The sequence below is a fragment of the Ctenocephalides felis genome, unplaced genomic scaffold, assembly GCF_003426905.1.
Source record: "Ctenocephalides felis isolate EL2017-DRISC unplaced genomic scaffold, ASM342690v1 CF-g0.4_SCAFFOLD_01492, whole genome shotgun sequence".
NCBI lineage: Eukaryota > Metazoa > Arthropoda > Insecta > Siphonaptera > Pulicidae > Ctenocephalides > Ctenocephalides felis.
The window spans coordinates 47,051,203-47,059,610 of NW_020537646.1; positions in this window are offsets into that span (position 1 = coordinate 47,051,203).

An 8,408-nucleotide genomic window follows, 5' to 3' on the forward strand; every position below is an offset into this window, starting at 1 on the left:
AACAGCACTCAGATTTGTTTAACACAACTTTATTTTATGATTACAGACGTTTCGAGACTATGGTGTGTCTCATCTTCAGTGTAATTTCAAAAACAGTTACTTATATACTACACATTCTTTAATAACTTATTTAAATTTCATTCATTTTTTTGTATACCAAAAATTAAATGAAATTTAAATAAGTTATTAAAGAATGTGTATATAAGTAACTGTTTTGAAATTACACTGAAGATGAGACACACCATGGTCTCGAAACGTCTGTAATCATAAAATAAAGTTGTGTTAAACAAATCTGAGTGCTGTTTTGTTCATATTAAACAATTAATATATATATAATATATATATATAGATATATATATATTATACAGCTACAAATATTGCATATATTAAATATATAATATATATATATAATATATATATATATATTATATATATATATATATATATTATATATATATATATATATATAAAAATAGTTAATATATGTGTGTAAATGAATTTCCTTTTGATCGATAAGGTGGAATTCTGTAAATAAGATGTCAAATAAAGTTTTGTGTAGGAATTAGGAATTATCTATTATACTATATAGTACATATGGTCAATAAGACACTAAAAATTTTAATGATCGAATAATTAAACCTAATTTTTGTTAACAAAATAAAAGTGTACTTTAAACCTGCATTAACATAAACTTTACCATTGTTTCGATCAGCATGAATATGACTTTCTATAATTGAAAATATGTTGATAAACTATCATAGCCATCGACTCAAATAAAACTATTGATTGTAATAAAAAATTTATTGAAATTATAAAACATATCAATATACATTTATTTACAACCTATTTCCATCATGGTTTTAAAAAATTGAGAAACATATTTATGCAAATAAAGCAAATAACATTCATATTTAATCATTCAGATATTTAAATCATTTGACATTATATATAAAGAATGCATGTTATGACACAAGACAAAGCTATATAATTATTTACAATTTGAAACACGCTTCCTAAGATAAGTAAAAGAAGTTATTAAGTAATGGCTTAATATATTTAAGCAAGTAAATCACAATATTTCCGAATGGTTGTACTTCATTTTTTGAGATCTCTCAGTCTAATTGAAATTCAAACCACTCAAAATTGAAGTTAAATAAAATATAACAGTTCAAGTTTTTATATATAAACGCCATCGTAGTTGATTAAGCTTAAGACTTTTTTAATATTTGCCAATATGTTTAAAATCTTATTCAATGTACAATTATACACTTATTACATAATTGATATTTATTTTGTTATTTGCAATTACTCCATTCTATATGGTTTTGATTTATAATTCTCGATCTATATCCATCAATATTTTGCATTATAATTAAAAACAAGGTAATATGAATTGCAATATTTAATACACCTGTATTTTTCCACAATACACAATGGGACAGGTAATTTGAAGAGCCCCTGAAGAACCTGTAAATTAACAATTATTGTAATTTTTGTGGATGTAATTCTAAATTATATTTATATTTTTATACCTGTAAAAACTAGTAGTTGAGAGTGCAGCTGTACAATAAAATGTATTGTGGTCTGGGTCTCGTCGGGGTTGTTTGTAAGAATGTGGGCGATGAATAATAGAATGTTGAAGGAATAGGTGAAGAACAAAATATATGTATGAAATAATGTTAAAGGAATTAGTGAAGAAGGCAGAGCATAAGAATGATATGCAAGGGATGTTCTCGGATTAATTCTGAAATTATTGGAAATGTGCAGTGGATAATGGAGTCTATCGAAGATATATTAGGAATTGAGGTATGAAAGGTTTTGATGTACCATTGCAATGAGAAAATAGTATGTAGTATCTTTGGGCAAAATATGCATTTAAAATATTTGTAAAACTGTTTAGGCTGTTGCCATGTACCAATCTGTTGTGCCAAGAAAGTTAACAATTGCACTAAAAAGTTTTGAAGCAATGATTACATTGCTTCTGCACTTTCTCGTTGAATAAAAAAAGTGACCTAACCTAGCATAATCTATTATTAAAAGACAATTCATGTAAACCTAACGCAACGTAACCTATTATTAAAAGATAACTTATGTAAAGAATAGAATCTAGTAAACAATGTAACTAAAAACGTATTAAATCATTGCTATTGAAAAATACCTAACCTATAAAGCAAGTAAAAGTAATGAAAACATAATCTAAGCAAATAAATATTTTATTGATAATTACGGCGAACACACGATTAACTAAAAAATATACTAAAAAATATGAATAGTTCACAAAATAATAAAAACAAAATAGTAAAAGAAGAAACTACCAAAAACACGCCGCAAAAAGAATGGATGAACTGCTGGAGAGGCGAGAGGAACAAATAACCACGAATAAAACATAATAACGCTAAAACCCCATCGAGCATGCAGCAAAAAGTGAAACACTTCTGACATATAATGCGGCAAACTTCAGACTTCTTTTAGGTTAACTGAGTATGCTGAGCTATGTCAAACATGTGTCAAACGGTGTGAACCATCACTGTAAATGATACTCCTGTAGGCGTATGGCAACGTCGCTATGTTATGCTGCGTCCCCACTGCACGAATCCGTGCGGCGAATCCTGTTCGCGACGCACGCATGCGTTGGCTCTTGTGCGCGACGCACACTGCCAGCAATTTGATACATTTGAAATTTTTAGGATTCCATAATATTTTTTTTCTTGATACAGTTCAATTATAAGAAGTGTAAAGAAGTATAACATCTTCTCTACGCATATCCTTTTTCAAAATTGAGGATAAGATGAAATATCTCAATGCCTTCACTGTACAATTGAACTTATACCGTAGCACAGATCAACGTTTACGTTCAAATTCAAGTTACAAGTTCAAAGAAATAACGTATACGGATACAGAGGCAGGCTGACCAATAATTATCAGTTTTGAATAAAATTATTACTTCTGTTCTAAATATAAATACTTGTCAGAAAAGACTTTGAGCAAAATTCAGTCTGCATATTAATAAGATTTTAAATGATATTTAGCGTAATTGCAAATAATACAATATTACCATTTTTTTTGAAACATTTAATTTATTTTTGAATAATAAATAATGATACGTCATATAAGTAGTAAGAGTATATATATATATATAATATATATATATTATATATAACATATATATATAGATATATATATATATATATATATAGATATATATCATATATATATATATATATATATATATACTGATAATATCATGATGATATAAAATTAACCTGAAATATGATAAATAAAGTCTACCAAAATATATTTTAGTTGGATATACATATATTTCAACATATCTATAACTTAATTACCGATGTATTTCCTATACTAATAGTTAGATACAATTATAATTAGTACATCAATTTTAATGACTGCTTACTTATTTACATTTTTGATCCGCGCTTTGACGCTAATCCATTAGTGTCGGTTCGGGTATTCTCGGCAGCCCGATGCGTCGGGTTGCTCGCGGCGGGAGCGAGCGCCGCGAACGCAAGCTATTGAAATTTTCGTGTCGCTTCGACCATGTTCGGCAGGGTACGTAATTCTAAAAATAAACACCCCCTCCCATTTTCAAACAAAAATGAAGAAAAAAGTGCGCTATGGACATGCGCAGTGGACAAATTTAAAGGAAATTCGTGCGTTCGCACAGTATCACTCCGCTGCGCAAATTTGTTCGTGACGCACCATTCGCCGCACGGATTCGTAACAGTGGAGACGCGGCATTAAGGGTCGTGCCGGATAGTGCGTACGGATGAGAGAACAGGCAGTCGGTCCCGAGCAGTTGTCGCAATAAGATATCTCTGTACATAAACTGTTAATAAACTATCATTATAAATTAGCATACGCATTTCATTGGTAATATACCAAAGCGGTGACCCCGACGTGATTTAGTGTGTGGTGTGTTAATTTTCAAATGAATTCTTGTGCGAAAAAGTTAAGTGCAGTGGAAAACATGAGTACGCCAGTAGTAGTGCCCGCGATAACGTAAATTTGCCACATTTTTACGAGCAGACCCAGAATTGTGGTTTGCTTTAGCCGGAAAGTGTGTTTGCACACGCTAATGTGAAGAATGAAAGTTCAAATTTCATACGGTCGTTAGTAAGTTGACCCGCGGTATGCGTCGGAAGTTCGCAATATAATCTGAACCCCCTAAAGATAATCCATATAGTGTGTTGAAAAGGAATTGTTGAAACGGTATGGTATTTTCGATGAAACAAAGCTACGCCAATTGTTGGAAATCAGGAAATGGGTGATAGAACCCCATCACAATTTTACGGCACCTACGCTCATTAGCGGGTTTAGCTGTTTCAAAAGAAATGCTAAACTTAATGTGGTCGTCGCGCTTGCCTATGCTTGTGCAAGCGTTAATATCTGTAGGGGAAAACAGTGACATAGATTTGAATGCGAAAGCCGCCGACAGAATTATGGAATTGGAGACAGCATCGGGTGCAACAACAATGGCGATTGCAAGCACATCGTCGCACGCGGATGATTTTTACGGCAACATCGCGTCGGACTTGCGGAATATGCGAGCAGAGATTTCTGACCTGAGGAAGCAGGTAGAGCGCCGACGAGACGGTTCATCCTTCGTCGTAGGCGCAGATCGCGTACGCCCGCGAGCGCTCGGTCAGGCTCGGAAGAGCGCGTACGAACGCTGTGCGAAGATCATCGACGGTTTGGTCGGAACGCAACGCGATGCCGATCGCCGTGCCAGATGCGTTCGGAAAACTCCGTGGGCCATCGTTATTAGCGGCAAACGATTTACGCCCAGAGAGACAGATAAGCCGCCGTGTTTGCCTAAGTGACAGAAAGAGTCAGGTGTCGTACCTGATTGATACGGGGTCAGACGTTTCAGCGTTTCCGCGCTCATTATTATGCAATCCAAATAGGAAGAATATTGCATACAAGCTAGCCGCCGCAAATAATACGACGATTGCAACTTATGGTACGGTGGCAATGGTGGTTGATCTTGGGCTACGTCGCGACCTGTCATGGAACTTCATTATAGCAGACGTTACGCAACCAATAATTGGTGTAGATTTTCTCGCATACTACGGTTTGATTGTGGATGTGAAAAATCGTCAAATAACGGATGCTATGACAGGATTAACGGCGCAGGCGGATATTACAGCGGGAGCAATAGCGACTATAAAGGTGGTAACGGGTTCAACGGCGTACCATAAGTTGCTTGAAAAGTTTCCTGGTTTAACACGACCAGACGGCGCTGTTAGGTTACGCAAGCACGCGACGCAGCACCATATAGAAACCAGTCCTGGACCGCCGGTAGTTCAAAAACCTCGGAGATTAGCTCCGGACAGACTAATTGCTGCTAGAAACGAGTTTGAAGCTATGCTGAAATTAGGAACGGCTCGACCATCGAAAAGTTGTTGGGCAGCCCCGCTACATATGGTTCCAAAAGAGTGTGATGAGTGGCGTCCATATGGCGATTATAGAGGTTTGAATGCGCGTACGAAGCCTGACAGATATCCAGTACGCCATATTCATGATTTCGCCCAAGCCTTAGACGGGAAAACTATATTTCTCGACTATAGACTTGGTGAAGGCGTTTTAACCAAATTCCGGTGGCGGAAGAAGATATCGCAAAAACCGCTATTACAACACCGTTTGGACTATATGAATTTTCGTACATGACGTTTGGATTGCGCAACGCCGCGCAAACATTCCAGAGATTTATCGATGAGGTGTTGCAAGGGTTAGATTTTTGTTACGCTTACATCGATGATATTCTTGTAGCTTCGTCGTCCGAGGAAGAACATATGCACACCTAGAGACACTGTTTGGTAAACTTCTGGAATTTGGAGTGGTAATATACCCAACTAAATGTGTGTTCGGCCAACAAGTGTAAAGTTTTTGGGATATGAGGTTTCGGCTGAGGGTACTCGCCCTTGCCAGAGAAGGTTGAAGCTATTAGGACATTCACAAAGCCAGCGACAATGCAAGAGCTGAGGCGGTTTTTGGGCATGCTAAACTTTATAGAAGGTTCATACCATAGATAAACAAGTATAATAGATCGCTATATCTGGCGATTTGACGTTACCTCGATTGAAATCAAATTTTTAAACATAGATGGCAGCACATGTACAATATTTAAATTAACCCCTAATATCACTTCTAAATTTGTACATATCGTATACAGCCCAAAAAACCTGAATAATTTTAATATTGAGATAAGAAACAAATCATACGAAATACGAAATATATTTTCATATTACATATGTTTAAAGAACAATTAAAATTATGTTTATATTAACGATTATATTACAGTTATGGAATGTTTAAAAATATAATAATTATTATACATAATTATAAGTATTATAATTCCATAATTATGAATAAATTATATCTCAAAAAGTAAAGATCTAAGTGGAGAAAACCACAGAAGTATTTAACTAAACTAAGCAGAAATAACTGACTCATTAATTACTTAATGACTAATGTTAATATATTAAAAACTTAAAAACTAAGAAGGAACTAAAAGCACAAGAGCACACGATGAAATGACAAATTTAGAAAGAATGACAAATAATACAAAAATTCAAAGGTTAAAAAAACAGATAATTTGTTAAAAAGTACAAATACTTCACAAACAAAAAAGTCATAAAATCGAGATTTGGAGAAATCCAAATTCCTAGGATTAAAACTCATTTACGAGACATTGTTCTTTATTAATTCTGCATTTAATAGTTATTTTGCTATCTAATCAATTAATAGAAAGTTGCATTGACGAAACTTTGAATAGTTTCTGCATGAGTATTTTATAACATTACATTTACCATGTTTCATCATGAAACATTATCATTGAATTTGCCATCAAAGATCAACAAGTGTTTACAATGAACAGAATAATGTTTATGCACATACAATGTTTAAAAATTGAAAGATAAAAGCAATATTTTTGATTCCCAGGTCGTAACAGATTTCTTGATTTAACATTATATTAGGATGTTGCTCAAGTTTTATTTGAAGAATATTATAATACTAATCTTCAATCGCAAAATACATTAAAATATTATGTATGGTATAGACTCGCTTTATAAGTGTTTACATTTACTAATGTAATAGATAATCTTAGTAAATATGACAATGAACTTACGTTCATGAACATTTAAACCAATACTAAATAACTGTTTTGCAACATCAACAATATGAGATTCAATCCAATCATATAACAATTCTGAAGATGATGATATTTCATCAAACATTAAAACACAGTATCTTTGTACTAACACTTTTTAAGAGAAATAGCTCAACCTAATGTTTTAAATAGACACTCATTACCACCGCTATACTATTGTATCTCTGATTTTGCATCTCTGAATGCAACTTTCTCAATGTTTGAGGACATGGCAAATAAATATTTGTCACCAAAAATAGTAGGCCTTTGGAGACTATTTGTACAGATTTAAAGCAAGAAATATGTCCTCGGCTGTGAATTTTCCTTTTAAATTTGAACACTTCTTAGAACATTTAATACTCTGTTACAATTTGTTTCTTAAATTATTGCATTGTTTATGAATTCTTTTTATCCTATCTCCTTGAATAAAGTTTTGAAAGCGTCATGCATTCCTTGGGTGTCAAAAATACTCCTGCGCCTTGTTCGTGCATTTGCAGCAATTTGCAGGTACCCCCAAGACACCTATTCAATATAATAACATGTGAAATATCTTGATTATATATAATAATTGCTGCAATTATTATAAAAAAACCCTTTGCGGAATTGGTATTGGAAAAGTTGAATATTTTAACCCGCACTTGACATTTTTTTGGGTACTATAAAAACACTTTATCATATTAATTTCAATTAAAGTTCACTTAAACACAATTAAATTATTAGAAACAATACGGGTTCACAAACTTAGGTTATGTTATGCTTAGGTTATTCGTACAGTACAGCGATCAAATCTTGACAGCATAGACCTTATACAATACATTGAAATTGTATAAGGTCTATGCTTGACAGCCACTTGCACGAACCACGAACAATTTGTAGTTGAAATGAGTACACATGAGCATCTGTTTTTAAAAATTGACACTACTCAAGACCAAAACAGTGCAACGCGCATTTGTTCGAAGATAACTCCCCATGGTTCATACCAAATTCCGCTCAAATTCAAGCACCGTTAAATGAGTTTCTGCGTGGAGATCCGAGAGCAAAACCCCGGTAGAGTGGACACCGCATATGTCAGCTGCGTTTGAAGCGGTGTAATGCCGCGTCTCCACTGTTACGAATCCGTGCGGCGAATGGTGCGTCACGAACAAATTTGCGCAGCGGAGTGATACTGTGCGAACGCACGAATTTCCTTCAAATTTGTCCACCGCGCATGTCCATAGCGCACTTTTTTCTTCTTTTTTTT